Genomic DNA, 16,836 nt, shown 5'->3' with positions numbered 1-16,836 from the left:
GGTGCCGAATTCTGACCCCCGCCAAATGATTACTCCCCTAGTATGGTAGGTTTAGGATTAGTTGTGGGTGAGGGGTTAGGATTAGGGGTGGGGTTAGGATTAGGCAATCAGATACTGATTTCTACGAGGGGGGTAATAATTTGGCAGGGAGTCGAAATTCGGCACAACACCGGCGGCCCGCAGGCCCAAAGTTGCAAGTGAGTTTTTTACGCTCTTAGGCACCAGGGGGTGCGAAACCACCACCATTCAACACGAAATAAGTAATATAACCATTCCAGTGACTCCGAAGCTGTTCAGCTAAGGTAAAAAAAGTTGCCTTGTGTCCCTTTAAAATGAAACTAACGGCTGCAAGGGCATTCATAACGGTTCGTGTCCACGGTGAGGAGCGAGCAGAACAGATTTTTTGTTTAACCAAATAGCACTAGACTGTTTTGAACTTTTTCATACTTGAGTTGAAAAAACTGAATAAAATGGGTTTAGTTCTAATATTTGAATAATTTTATATAAAAATAAATGGTGTATATTACATTTTTAGAAGATATGAGATGTTTCCTGATTCTTTTTTTGACATGCCTTATAACCCTTGCCATAGCAAAACCGTTTAAGATATTTAATATTCGTTCACAATTTAGCATCTTTAATGTATTTTCATCATGTTGAAAAAGTTAAAGGAGGAGAAGCTAAAAACTCGGAGTCTGAAATATAAAAAAATCCACATTCAGACCAAAATAGCCGATTTCCTGTTGGGCTAGCTTAAAACTTAGAGCACAAAAGTTGGTCGGCCCAATGAGATCTATATGTGTAGCAAGTTTCATATTATTACATGCAAGTGTGTTTGATTTATGGACCAAGTTTTCAGACCAAGTTTATGGACCAAGTTAATTTAATTAATAAACTAATTATATAAAACTATTGTCAAAGCAAGACAAAAAATGTGGTTCTATGCCTTTATTAATAAAAATGATTTATAAAATACAAGGCTTAAGACATTTATTTTATTTAATTCAGGCAAAAGCTATCAGTCATTAAAGGGTTAATCTAAACTATCACCCTACAAGCCAACAGGACTCGAATGGAGGAAGGAGTGGGAACACTTCACAGCTTTAGCTGACTCTTTGTACACTTCACGGCTTTAGCTGACCTTAGTGCACTTCCCAGCTTTAGAAGGCTCTTCACTCACAGCTTTAGCAGGCTCTTCACTGGACTCTGACGGAGAGAAGGGCACGTATACTTCACAGCTTTAGCAGGCTCTTCACTGGACTCAGACGGAGAGAAGGGTACGTAAATTCACGGCTTTAGCAGGCTCTTCACTCACAGCTTTAGCAAGCTCTTCACTCACAGCTTTAGCAGGCTCTTCACTGGACTCAGATGGAGAGAAGGGTACGTATACTTCACAGATTTAGCAGGCTCTTCACTGGACTCAGACAGAGAGAAGGGTGTATACTTCACAGCTTTAGCAGGCTCTTCAATGGACGCAGGCAGAGAGAAGGGAGATGAGTATTTTCAACCACATCAACAGGCTTTCACAGCTTTTAGCGTTCTCTGGAAAGAGAAGGCACAGGCATGAGCAGCTGTGTAGCGCAAATCACTCAATATAGTTACAGGTTCTCCAGCGAACTTTCCATCACCATACAATTCCATACGATTCACAGGAACATCAATTGTTTCCCAATCCAGTTAGAGTTCGACATTTATCTCACCCCAGGTGCTGACCTAGTTTTAGCTTCTCCCTTTCTCCTAGTCCGGATCCAGATCTCTCTCTCTCTCTTTCTCCCACCCGAATCAACCCACTTGAACTCAACCACAATGCCCCTTTATACTCCTCGATTACAGCTCGCTCCAATCGCCGTGCTGATCTTCTTGCTCCCGCAGCTTTTTGCGATTACACTCATCAATGCCGTCATTCGCCCAGTATACCCGGAACCGGAGTCTTCATGGGTCCCACACTGGAAGCGCTCCCCATAGGAAACTCCGGCCGGAATTAAAAGTTCCGCGTCAAAGGTTCCGCTTCCATAATTGTCACCCGTGACAAACCCGTGGCCTCCACAAACACCAGCATGACTTGCGGCCGTACTACTGGCACCTCGTCATCTGCCATAGTGAACCTGCGGCCGCTTCAACTCACGGTGGCAACCCTGCCGACTACGCCATTTTTGTCAGGTTGGGGTGGACGTTGAACTACCCAGGCAGAACAACAAACAGGCAGGACAACAAATGGTAAGTATAAAAATCTCTTTATTTACTTTAAAACATCTCTTTAAAACAAATACTGAAGTCACTTCAGCGTTCTCCTCAACAGGACTCGAATGGAGAAAGGAATGGGTACATTTCACAGCTTTAGCTGACTCTTAGTACACTTCACAGCTTTAGCTGACTCTAGGTACACTTCACGGCTTTAGCTAACTCTTAGTACACTTCACGGCTTTAGCTGACTCTTAGTACACTTCACGGCTTTAGCTGACTCTTAGTACACTTCCCAGCTTTAGCAGGCTTTTCACTGACAGCTTTAGCAGGCTCTTCACTCACAGCTTTAGCAGGCTCTTCACTGAACTCAGATGGAGAGAAGGGTATGTATACTTCACAAGTTTAGCAGGCTCTCCACTGGCTCAGGCAGAGAGAAGGGAGATGAGGATTTTCAACCACATCAACAGGCTTTCACAGCTTCTAGCGTTCTCTGGAAAGAGAAGGCACAGGCTTGAGGTCTCCTCCACCACTCGCTGATGTTAGCAAGCTGGGAAACAGCTGTGTAGCGCAAATCACTCAATGTAGGTCCTCCAGCGAACTTTCCATCACCATACAATTCCATACGATTCATAGGAACGTCAATTGTTTCCCAATCCAGTTAGAGTTCGACATTCATCTCACCCCAGGTGCTGACCTATTTTTAGCTTCTCCCTTCCTCCTTCAGCCCGTCTTTCTCCTCGTCCGGATCCAGATCTCTCTCTCTCTTTCTCCCACCCGAACAACCCACTTGAACTCAACCAAAATGCCCCTTTATACTCCTCTATTACAGCGCGCTCCAATCGTCGCGCTGTTCTCCTTGCTCCCGCAGCTGTTTGCGATTACACTCATCAATGCCGTCATTCGCCCAGTACACCCGGAACCGGAGTCTTCATGGGTCCCACACTGCAAGCGCTCCCCATAGGAAATAGTCACAATAGTCACATCCATGTGATCGGCCTGTTACAACGAACACACAGCTGAAGTTTCATCAAGATCAGTTAATGTATGCAGAAGTTATAACACTTCCTTTTTCTCTTTTTCGCCATAAATTTGTTTCCTCGCCACGGCCGAGTTATCAAAAATCCGCTGGCAGTTTTTCATCCTCAATGTCTTGACTTCATGCACACCGAGTTTGGTGGCGATCGGATAAATTCTCTGGGAGGATCATTTAAAATTCCATAGCATAGCATGCGTTTCCAAACAACCCTAAATAGCCGACTTCCTGTTGGGCTGGCGTAAAACTTTGAGCACGAAAGTTGTTCGGCCCAGTGAGATCTATATGTGTACCGAGTTTCATATTAATTCATGCAAGCATGTTTGATATATGGACCAAGTTTTCGGACCCCATTCAAGGGGACACTGTTGAGCCCCCCTGGCACGCCCGGGTCCCGCTTCAGCCCGGCCCTGATGGCCGCGGGTTCTGACCTGTGTGCAAAGTTTCAAGAGTTTTTGAGCACGTTGAGGGCCCCAAAAGTGCCCAAGAAGTCGTAAAAAAAATTATGAAAAAAATAAAATAAAAATATAGCTGGGAGCAGCGATGACGGGCCCAAGCCGGTGGCACCGCAACCCCGGTGCCTTTAGTTACCTAGAGGCACCGGGGTGGCGGTGCCACCGGCATTGGCCCTTTCATCGCTGCTCGCAGCTATATATATATATATGTGTGTGTATGAGTGTGTGTATAGACAGGGGCAAATTTTGGGCCTGGGGTACAAACCATCTTGCTGTGCCCCCGTACCAAATACCATAGTGATACCAATGGGTGAGGTATTGCATTTTTATCATAAAAACACTTAAAATGTAAACAAATGGTTGCTAAAATATCCATTATTGTCACAATACCTTTTTTAAAGTGTAGGCTAAGTACAAGTTAATTGATGATTATTTGTCTGTTTAAAATAAATGCAGACTATAGTCTGCACAAGGTACACTAACCGCCAAACTAGACATTCAGTCTTTGAATTAAGTTTTAAAATAAGTCATTTTCAATATTTAAGATATGCATTAAACTGAGAACAATCCTGTACTTAATGTAAGAGCGTGCGTGAGCTAATTTGCATAATGCGGTAAAATAGGCGCTAACGATCAATGTTTTCGCGGGTGTTAGATTTTGACAATGGAGGGAAATATACAGTGTTTTCATGTAAACTTCCAACGCATTCTCATCCTTTGGCGGCATATGTGACGCCATATGACAAAACGGCGAAATACTACGCACATGGCACCCTTTATCGTCAATATAACACGCACTGTGATGGGTAGGTTTAGGTGTGGGGTAGGGTCTGTGTCTCATATTCACGCTAAAGGATGCCTGTCAACTTTATGACGCCTTGGGTTCGCGTGTTATATTCACGCTAAAGGGTGCCATGTGCGTAGTATTTCGCCGTTTTGTCATATGGCGTCACATATGCCGCCAAAGGATGAGAACGGGCTCAAACTTCTGATGGGGAGAATTGCAGCAGAAGAGGAGACAAGCTGCGCAGCTGCCTGGAGTGGCAGTGTGTTGAGCTCCCAGCTTTGCCTCCGTCTGCTTCTCACTCCCTGTTATTTACCCAGAAACATTGTTTGCTCGCTATGTAGGGTGTGATACTATAAAGTATTGGTATATTATTCAAATAGAGTATGAACATAAATGTATGCTATTCTACCTGGAGAGTAGATATGTATGTTAAAACAATGTCAATGCTCGATAATGCATTGACCACAACATTCTATTAAATAGACTATAAACCTATGTTGGCATTAGTGGAATTGCACTAGCATGGTTTAAATCATACTTATCTGACCGTTATCAGTTTGTAGCAGTAAATGAAGATGTCTTATCGGTCAAAAGTTCAGTATGGCGTACCACAAGGCTCAGTACTAGGACTGCTGCTGTTCACTCTGTACATGCTACCGTTAGGAGATATCATTAGGAAACATGGAATTAGTTTTCACTGTTATGCTGATGATACTCAGCTCTATATTTCCTCAAAACCTAACGAAACTTACCAATTCACAAAATTAACGGAATGCATAGCTGATAAAAAAAATTGGATGACTAGTAATTTCCTTCTACTAAATTCTGAAAACACAGAGATTCTAATTATTGGACAAAAAACTTCCACACGTAATAACCTAGAATACTGTTTAACACTTGAAGGCTGCTCTGTCAAGTCTTCGTCGCCAGTTAGGAACCTGGGTGTGCTCTTTGATACCAATCTCTCATTTGAAAGTCACGTGTCTAGTATCTGTAAAAGCGCATTTTTCCATCTTAAAAATATATATAAATTACGTCATATGCTCTCATTGACAAATGCGGAACAATTTGTTCATGCGTTCATGACCTCATGACCCATATTAGCCCGGTTCTGTCAACACTGCATTGGCTCCCTATTAAACATCGTATACATTTTAAAATATTGCTGATTACTTACAAAGCACTAAATGGTATAGCTCCGCAGTACTTGAGCGAGCTCTTAACCCATTATAGTCCTTCACGTCTATTGCGATCTCAAAATTCTGGCCAGTTGATAATACCTAGAATATCAAAATCAACTGCTGGCGGTAGATCCTTTTCCTACTTGGCACCAAAACTTTGGAACAATCTTCCTAACATTGTCCGGGAAGCAGACACAGTCTGTCAGTTCAAATCTAGACTAAAAACACGTCTTTGGCTTAGCATACACATGACACATTATAGATTGCTATAATTCATTGTTCGGCTGCATAATTTATATCAGCCGGAACCGGGAACACTTCCCATAAATCCTGATGTACTTTGTACATCATAAGAAGGATGGCGTCTACGCTAATATTAGTCTCTCTGTTTATCCCGAGGTTTACCGCAGTCCGCCGGATCCAGGCCATATCCAGATCTGATGAAGGACCATCACATGGACACGACGACAACGCATCCCTGAAGTGCCAGCCTCATCAACACTGTGAAGGCCTCATGGACACCTCAACAAACTCATCTCCATACCGGCCTGATGACTCTGACCCCTAACCAGATGAACTGGATAAATATTGTGAAAGTTCTGATCCAATCTGACTTCTGACCTATTATGCCGCCTAAATCATAATCATACACTGTTCGTTTGTTGGCCAAAGGAGGACTGGCCCCCCGACTGAGCCTGGGTCCTCCCAAGGTTTTTTTCTTCATTCTGTCACCTGATGGAGTTTTGGTTCCTTGCCACTGTCGCCTTTTTTTTCGCCTTCATTCGCCATTGGCTTTTGGCTTGCTTAGTTGGGGACATTTAACATTTAATTTTGAATTTAACAATACTATTACAACTTTACTTTCCTGCTATCTCTGTAAAGCTGCTTTGAAACAATTTGTATTGTAAAAGCGCTATATAAATAAAGGTGACTTGACATGACTCTTCCCCTGTAGTTCCTATCACGGCTCACTCCAGCTTCTGTCACATCAACTGATTCACCGCAGGTCTGCAGCAGAAGCACCTGAACTGCGGGTCATACCATTTACATTGATTCGAGAGGGGTGGTGGGGCCCTGCACAGCATGAAAATGCCTTTTTTTTTTATACCAAACCATTGCCTAACTACAAGTTTAGTTTTGGACAGGAACTTTTTTATTTGTACATTAATGCTATGCAAATGTTAGTGCATGTATATGTATGTATAGAAAACTGACTTCTAAGGGCACCACCCCCCGCGCCTCGGGCCCGTCATGAACTCAGGTTTTAATATCGAAGGAAAAAATCATCCTATTCACATGCGCAAAAATTTGCTTGGAAACATCACAGTGGAGCCGTGCTTATGCTGAATGGTACAAATTGTACTACTGAATATTTAAACAGAGCAGTGTAATTATTATATGTTAGGTTGAGTATAATGAACAGGCTGCGATGTCAAGATTGCAAAGCTGGAATGCCCGATGTGTGTGTGTGTGTGTGTTTGTGTGTGTGTGTGGCACGATCCAACAATGGAGACATAAAAACATAATCCGTCATTTTGTTCATACATGGCATCATTCAAACTGCAAAGTGTTTACTTATATTTGTGTACACTCGCAATAAAACACAACATTGTGCTTTTGTCAAACTAAACTCTTGTCAAACTGTAACACAACTGTCACCCAACCAAAATCTCACACACACACAGTTTAAAAGCAAAAAATATTTATCAAACCTCATTTAAAAACAGTCTGTTGGTGCCATCTTTTGGACATTCATCATATTGCATTGGTTTTCTTTTCTTGTCTTCAAACAGAGCACTAATCTGTTTATTTTGAAGTTACACATGCCACATTGATTAAAAAAGAAAAATCAAATGTGTTTTTAGTGGTAATATTATTTTATACAGAAATAAATGATTTATAAATTCAGATGAGAATAAAGTTAGTGTTAGTTATAATTTTAAGGAAAACAAATATATTGATATTTGCGCAGCACACAAAAAATAAACTTTTAACAATACACTGCCTATAAAAATTTAAAATATGGAGTTTTTATATTTTTAACATGATACAGTTAAGCAACCTCACATGACCAGTGCTCTTTCTTCCTGAATACCATCACGATTGAAACTGTGACATTGATTTGATGCAACAGTTCAATAAACAGTTATAATTAAGTCACTTACATTTTAGATGCAATATTGACTATTTTTGTTCTGTGTCAGCAGCGAAAATTGTTAAACAAAGATCACAGCAGAACCATCTAGCATCTCACAGCAATGTGTTTTCTCATTACTGAATGATTCAGCATCTTAAACAAATCATTTGACTCAAAGATTCAATGATCAATCCATAAACCTATGTCTCATTCATGAATGACTTAGTTGTTCGAACGAATCGTTTGAACGAATGAATCAATGACTCGCTCATTAAGACAGTTGCATGGCGACACCTAAAGGTGGTTTAGTGTTATGTTTAAAAGTATCATTCTTTCCAACGATCATTAATTTACTTATATTTAAAACAATCTCATAACATTATTAGGGCCCAAGCCCTGAAAGGGCGAAGGCCCTATTGTTTTCCTAAGGATTATTTATTAGGGCCCAAGCCCTGAAAGGGCGAAGGCCCTATTGTTTTCCTAAGGATTATTATTATTATTATTATTATTATTATTATTATTCTAACGACTATTCGGGCACTTTTGGGGCTCTATATGTGAAACGGAACGGGCGTGGTGCAGGGACTCTGTAGCGCCACCTTTTGACAAAAGTGGGGGGGGTTAGTTTTATAGTTTTACCTACAATCATAAAACTCGGTACGCATATTGTTCAGATCAAGCCGGACAACTTTCTAATTACCTGTCATTAGCTCAGACCAAGAGGAAGTCAGATATTTTGGTTTGAATATGGTCATTTTCTCTCTCTCGCTCTCTGAGCCAATATGGCAAGCCGTTTTAACATTTAATCATTTTAACCTACTAGTCTCTATTTTCATGCTTCTAGTACTTATTTTTTAGATACTAGTATCTATTCCATTAAGTACTAGTACTTATTCATTAGCGACTAGTGCTTATTCTTTAGTACTAGTGCCTATTCTTTAGATACTAGTGCTTATTCTTTAGATATTCTTTTGAATACGTATTAGTAGCTAATGAATAAGTACTGGTATCTATTTAATAGGTACTAGTATCTAATGACTTAGTACTAGTATTTATTGAATAAATACTAGTATCTATTAATAGGTTCTAGTATCTAAAAGGTCATTTTCTCTCTCTCTCTCTCTGAGCCAATATGGCAAGCCGTTTTAACATTTTATCATTTTAACCTACTAGTCTCTATTTTCATGCTACTAGTACTTATTTTTTAGATACTAGTATCTATTCCATTAAGTACTAGTACTTATTCATTAGCGACTAGTGCTTATTCTGTTTAGAATATTAAAAGTGCTTATTCAATTTTTATGCTTATATTTTCAGAGCAGAAAATCCGAATTTTCTGCTTATTCAATATTGCATCTAAAATGGAAGTGACTTGACGTGTGTGTGTGTGAGAGAGAGATTGTGTCTGTTACAGTGACAAGAGTTTAACCCTTTAAGGCCTTGTTTTTTGGATATATATCTTTTTTTATTAAAAAAAAGTGCATACAACCCATATCTTTTAAATGTATTGTTTGCTTTAAATTAAATTAAGATTGTATGTTTGGTAATTGAACCTAAATAATTTTAAAATTAATGTGCTATATTTCAGATCAATATATTTGTTTTCCTTCATTTTAATCAACACTAACTTTATTCTCATCTGAATTATAAATAACTTATTTCTGTATAAAATAAAAAATCCCGAATAATCCAGACCAACCAGAGCGCACTATTTCTACAACATCATCAGTGCTGAAGCGGAACTACCAGAGCCGTTCGGCAGATAGCCAGCAGATATTTTGTGTCACGTCGTGCACAATAACCCTAAAGGCACCAGGGTGGCGGTGCCACCAGCTTTTTATATATATATATATATATATATATATATATATATATATATATATATATAAATATAGCTGCGAGCAGCGATGAAGGGCCAAAGCCGGCGGTACCGCCACCCCGGTGCCTTTAGGTAACTAAAGGCACCGGGGTTGCAGTGCCACCGGCTTGGGCCCGTAATCGCTGCTCGCAGCTATATTTATTATTATTATTAGGGCCCAAGCCTTGAAAAGGCGAAGGCCCTATTGTTTTCCTAAGGATTATTATTATTAGGGCCCAAGCCTTGAAAAGGCGAAGGCCCTATTGTTTTCCTAAGGATTATTAGGGCCCAAGCCTTGAAAAGGCGAAGGCCCTATTGTTTTCCTAAGGATGATTATTATTATTATTATTATTATTATTATTATTATTATTATTATTATTCTAACGACTATTCGGGCACTTTTGGGGCTCTTAACGTGCACGAAAACTCTTGAAACTTTGCACACGGGTCAGAACCCGCGGCCATCAGGGCCGGGCTGAAGATGGTACCCGGGCGTGGCAGGGGGGCTCGACAGCGCCCCCTGGAACGGGGTCCGAAAACTTGGTCCATAAATCAAACACGCTTGCATGTAATATGAAACTCGGTACACATATAGATCTCCTCGGTTTATATATCCTTTGTACTTTTACTTTTTACCCCAGCCCAACAGGAAGTCGGCTATTATGGTTTGTTTGGAAACGCATGCAATGGAATTCGAAACACTTCTCCTAGGAAATTCGTCCAATCACCACCAAACTCGGTGTGCATGAAGTCAAGCAATTGAGGATGAAAAATTGCCAGCGGATTTTTGATATCTCGAACGGTTTGGCCGTGGCGAGGAAACGAAATTATGGCGAATAATGGAAACAGGAAGTGTGTTATAACTTCTTCATACATTAACTGATCTTGATAAAACTTCAGTAGTGTGTTCGTTGTAAGAGGCCGATCACATGGATGTGACTCTTGTGAGTCAAAGTTATAGCGCCACCAACTGGCAGAAGGAAGTGTGTCACTTTCAAAATGCTTTGAAATCACCCTCTTATTTTAACCCGATTTGCTTCAAACTTCACTACTATAATGTAAACACACGGCAGATGTAGACCTGTGAATGGATTCTTGATATCTTAGATACTGTTGTCGTGGCAACGCATCAAACTTTAATATTCTTTTTTTAATGCTTTTGAGACTCTTAGCATACTTGAAATTGCATGAAACTCGACAGACACATCACATTTATTAGCCAGTAGACATGTGCAAAGTTTCAGAAACGGGCGTGGTGAGGGGCTCAGTAGCGCCACCTTTTGTCAAAAGTGGGGGGATTAATTTTATCTACAGTAATAAAAATCGGTATGTGTATTGTTCTCCTCCAGCCAGACAACTTTCTAATTTACACTCAATAGCTCCAACCAACAGGAAGTCAGATATTTTGGTTTGAAAATTGTCATTTTATGTCTCTCTCTCTCTGAGCCTACGTCTGTGTGTGTGTGTGTGTGTGTGTCTGTGATTGTGGGGAGGGGGAGGGGGGCTAGATTAACCATTTCACTGCTGTTTGGTCTGGCCTGCATTAAAAAAGAAAATAAATGTCTTACGCCTTGTATTTTTTAAATAAGTTGTATTAATAAGTAAAGGCATATAACCAGTTGAATTGTAGTGCATTGAAAATAGTTTTATATAATTAGTTTATTAATTAAATTAACTTGGTCCATAAACTTGGTCAGAAAATTTGGTCCATAAATTAAACACACTTGCATGTAATATTATGAAACTCGGTACACATATAGATCTCATCGGGCCAAACAACTTTAAGCCAGCCCAACAGGAAGTGGGCTATTTTGGTCTTAATGTGGATTTTTGGCAAAATCAGCCTCTGATTTTTTACCCACTCCTCTTAAGTGGTTTATTCAATTCCCACCAAACTTTTTCAACATGATGAAAATACATTAAAGAAGCTAAATTGTGAATGGCTATTGAATATCTCAAATTGTTTTGCTATGGCGAGGGATTAAAGTCATCTCAAAAAAGTAAACACTAAAAGCCTCATATCTTCTAAAAAATTAATTATACACCATTTATTTCTAGATAAAATTACACAAATATCAGAACTAAACCCATTTTGTTCTTGTTTCCAATTTAAGAATAATGTACAAGTTTAAAAACAGCCAGAATGTGCTATTCAGTTAAAAAATAAATACATCAAGTAATACAAAGGGCTATACTGCCCTCTTGTGTCCAAAATGATATCAACTCAGTACATAAAACTTTTTTTATCAGGTATGGCTATTGTAATTAAATATAAATATATTAGGTATGTGGCTGTGAGGATCTTTTCCCACCGGTTAATCGACGTTAGACACCAGCGAGGCCTTTTAAATCGCTAATATAAAAGTGAAAGTAAAGTATAAGGACGTCCGCACGGACATTTATAGTGGTGGCGCTCGCAGTGCGCTCGAATGAATTTCTATGGAAGTAGAAATGAAAAAACGTTCGCTCTGTTCTGCTCGCTCGTCGCCATGGACCGTTATGAATGCCAGTGCAGCCGCATACTTTTTAGTGTCACTTTAAAATTAGCACCATATCGGGGGCCGATTGTTTCCGGTTTTCAGGTAAAACACAACAACAAATGAGTAAATGACAGATTCGCTTAAATAGGCGCTTTTACACAAAATATTCCGTCATCATTTTTTTCAGTCAGCTCTTCACTCTCGTGATTAATGAATTTTGACTCCTGTTGCTGATCTTTGCTGCAACTTTCTTTCAGCTCACTATTTAGTAAGCAAACACGCTTCAAATGTGTTTTTATTTTATTTTTGTGTATACATGTGTGTATATATATATATATAGCTTATGTTTCAAATATGAGTTAATTAACAATCGTTGGAAAGAATGATACTTTTAAACATATCACTAAACCGTCATTAGGTGTCGCCAGGCGACCGTCTTAATGAGCGAGTCATTGATTCATTTGTTCAAACGATTCGTTCGAACGGCTGAGTCATTCATGAATGAGACAGATTATGGATTGGTCGTTGAATCTTTGAGTCAACCGATTCGTTCAAAATGCTGAATCATTCAGTAATGAGAACGCGTTGCTGTGAGATCCTCGATGGTTCTGCTGTGATCTTTCTTTAACTATTTTCGCTGCTGAAACAGAAAAAAAGTCAATATTGCATCTAAAATGTAAGTGATTTGACGTGTGTGTGTGTGTGTGTGTGTGTGTGTGTGTGTGTGTGTGTGTGTGTGTGTGTGTGTGTGTGTGATTGTGTCTGTTACAGTGATTGTTTAACCCTTGTTAAAGTTTAGGCCTTGTCTTTTTGGATATATATCTTTTTATATAAAAAAAATAGCATACAACCCATATATTTTAAATGTATTGTTTGCTTTAAATTACATTGAGATTTGTATGTTTGGTAATTGAACCTGAATGAATTTTAAATGAATGTGCTATATTTCAGATCATATATTTGTTTTCCTTAAAATTTGAACTAACAATAACTTTATTCTCATCTGAATGATAGATTATTTATTTATGTATAAAATAAAAACACATTTGATTTTTCTTTTTTAATCAATGTAGAATGTGTAACTGAAAAAATAAACAGATTAGGGCTCTGTTCGAGGACAAGAAATGAAAACCAATGCAATATGATGAATGTCCAAAATATTTTTTTGCTTTTAAACTATGTGTGTGTGTGTGTGTGTGTGTGTGTGTGTGTGTGTGTGTGTGTGTGTGTGTGTGTGTAAGAGATTTTGGTTGGGTGACAGTTGTAGTTTAGCAGTACAGTTTGACAAAAGCACAATGTTGTGTTTTATTGCAATTGTACACAAATATAAGTAAACACTTTGCAGTTTGAATAATGTCCTGTATGAACAAAAGGACGGAGTATGTTTTTATGTCTACATTGTTCAATCACGCCTCACACACACACACACACACACACACACAAACTATTTTTCTAATCAGATCAGGCAAATATTCTGTCTTGGCACACTTCATATAACTTTCAAACTTGTGTACTTATTTCATGTGTCCATTAAGTCCATGAGACCGTAGGGTGTCTCATTTTTCATTTTAGGTTTCAGAAGGTTGCTCACGCATACTTTGTGGTTGATATGTGCCCTCAATGCACACTTTTGCAGAGCCCACACCAATGCAAGCTCTACAGCACACATCTTCTCAAAGGTCAAAGCGGGGTTACGTTATTGCCCGTCATGCACAGTAACCCCAAAGGCACCGGGGTGGCGGTGCCACCGGCTTGTTTATATATATATATAAATATAGCTGCGAGCAGTGATGAAGGGCCAAAGCCGGCGGCACCGCCACTCCGGTGCCTTTAGGTAACTAAAGGCACCGGGGTTGCGGTGCTACCGGCTTGGGCCCGTAATCCCTAAAGGCACCGGGGTTGCGGTGCTACCGGCTTGGGCCCGTAATCGCTGCTCGCAGCTATATTTATTAGGGCCCAAGCCTTGAAAAGGCGAAGGCCCTATTGTTTTCCTAAGGATTATTATTATTATTATTATTATTATTATTATTATTCAAACGACTATTCGGGCACTTTTGGGGCTCTTAACGTGCACGAAAACTCTTGAAACTTTGCACACAGGTCAGAACCCGCAGCCATCAGGGCCGGGCTGAAGGTGGTACCCGGGCGTGGCAGGGGGGCTCGACAGCGCCCCCTGGAACGGGGTCCGAAAACTTGGTCCATAAATCAAACACGCTTGCATGTAATAATATGAAACTCGGTACACATATAGATCTCATCGGTTCATATATACTTCATGCTCTTACTTTTTACCCCAGCCCAACAGGAAGTCGGCTATTTAGGGTTGTTTGTAAAACGCATGCAATGGAATTTAAAGTACTTCTCCTAGAGAATTCAAAGAAATGCCACGAAACTCGGTCAGCATGAAGTCAAGACATTGAGGATGAAAAATTGCCAGGGGATTTTTGATATCTCGAACGGTTTGGCCGTGGCGAGGAAACGAATTTATGGCGAGAAACGTGAAACAGGAAGTGTGTTATAACTTCAGCATACATTAGCTGATCTTAATGAAACTTCAGCAGTGTGTTTGTTGTAAGAGGCCGATCACATTGATGTGACTATTGTGAGTCAAAGTTATAGCGCCACCAACTGGCAGCAGGAAGTGTGTCACTTTCAAAATGCTTTGAAATCACCCTCTTATTTTAACCCGATTTGCTTCAAACTTCATCTGTATAATGTAAATACACGGCAGATGTAGACCTGTGAAAGGATTATTGATATCTTTGATACTGTTGCCGTGGCAACGCATCAAACTTTAAAATTCTTTTTGGATGCTTTTGAGACTCTTAGCATGCCTGAAATTGCTTGAAATTGCATGAAACTCGACAGACAGATCACATTTATTAGCCAGTAGACATGTGCAAAGTTTCAGAAACGGGCGTGGTGAGGGGCTCAGTAGCGCCACCTTTTGACAAAAGTGGGGGGGTTAGTTTTATAGTTTTACCTACAATCATAAAACTCGGTACGCATATTGTTCAGATCAAGCCGGACAACTTTCTAATTAACTGTCATTAGCTCAGACCAAGAGGAAGTCAGATATTTTGGTTTGAATATGGTCATTTTCTCTCTCTCTCTCTCTGAGCCAATATGGCAAGCCGTTTTAACATTTAATCATTTTAACCTACTAGTCTCTATTTTCATGCTTCTAGTACTTATTTTTTAGATACTAGTATCTATTCCATTAAGTACTAGTACTTATTCATTAGCGACTAGTGCTTATTCTTTAGTACTAGTGCCTATTCTTTAGATACTAGTGCTTATTCTTTAGATATTCTTTTGTAATACGTATTAGTAGCTAATGAATAAGTACTGGTAGCTATTTAATAGGTACTAGTATCTAATGACTTAGTACTAGTATTTATTGAATAAATACTAGTATCTATTAATAGGTACTAGTATCTAAAAGGTCATTTTCTCTCTCTCTCTCTCTGAGCCAATATGGCAAGCCGTTTTAACATTTTATCATTTTAACCTACTAGTCTCTATTTTCATACTACTAGTACTTATTTTTTAGATACTAGTATCTATTCCATTAAGTACCAGTACTTATTCATTAGCGACTAGGGCTTATTCTGTTTAGAATATTAAAAGTGCTTATTCAATTTTTATGCTTATTTATATTTTCAGAGCAGAAAATCCGAATTTTCTGCTTATTCAATATTGCATCTAAAATGGAAGTGACTTGACGTGTGTGTGTGTGTGTGTGTGTGTGTGTGTGTGTGTGTGTGTGTGTGTGTGTGTGTGTGTGTGTGTGTGTGTGTGTGTGTGTGTGAGAGAGAGAGAGATTGTGTCTGTTACAGTGACAAGAGTTTAACCCTTTAAGGCCTTGTTTTTTGGATATATATCTTTTTTTTATTAAAAAAAAAAGTGCATACAACCCATATCTTTTAAATGTATTGTTTGCTTTAAATTAAATTAAGATTGTATGTTTGGTAATTTAACCTAAATAAATTTAAAATTAATGTGCTATATTTCAGATCATATATTTGTTTTCCTTAAAATTTGAACTAACACTAACTTTATTCTCATCTGAATGATAGATTATTTATTTATGTATAAAATAAAAACACATTTGATTTTTCTTTTTTAATCAATGTAGAATGTGTAACTGAAAAAATAAACAGATTAGGGCTCTGTTCGAGGAAAAGAAATGAAAACCAATGCAATATGATGAATGTCCAAAAGATTTTTTTGCTTTTAAACTATGTGTGTGTGTGTGTGTGTGTGTGTGTGTGTGTGTGTGTGTGTGTGTGTGTGTGTGTGTGTGTGTGTGTGTGTGTGTGTTTGTGTGTGTGTGTGTGTGTAAGAGATTTTGGTTGGGTGACAGTTGTAGTTTAGCAGTACAGTTTGACAAAAGCACAATGTTGTGTTTTATTGCGATTTTACACAAATACAAGTAAACACTTTGCAGTTTGAATAATGTCCTGTATGAACAAAAGGACGGAGTATGTTTTTATGTCTACATTGTTCAATCACGCCTCACACACACACACACACAAACTATTTTTCTAATCAGATCAGGCAAATATTCTGTCTTGGCACACTTCATATAACTTTCAAACTTGTGTACTTATTTCATGTGTCCATTAAGTCCATGAGACCGTAGGGTGTCTCATTTTTCATTTTAGGTTTCAGAAGGTTGCTCACGCATACTTTGTGGTTGATATGTGCCCTCAATGCAC

Source organism: Siphateles boraxobius, unplaced genomic scaffold (assembly GCF_051911475.1).
Source record: "Siphateles boraxobius isolate OS27281-9 unplaced genomic scaffold, OSU_SipBor_1 41, whole genome shotgun sequence".
Taxonomy (NCBI): Eukaryota; Metazoa; Chordata; class Actinopteri; order Cypriniformes; family Leuciscidae; genus Siphateles; species Siphateles boraxobius.
Note: the sequence above shows the minus strand (reverse complement) of the source record.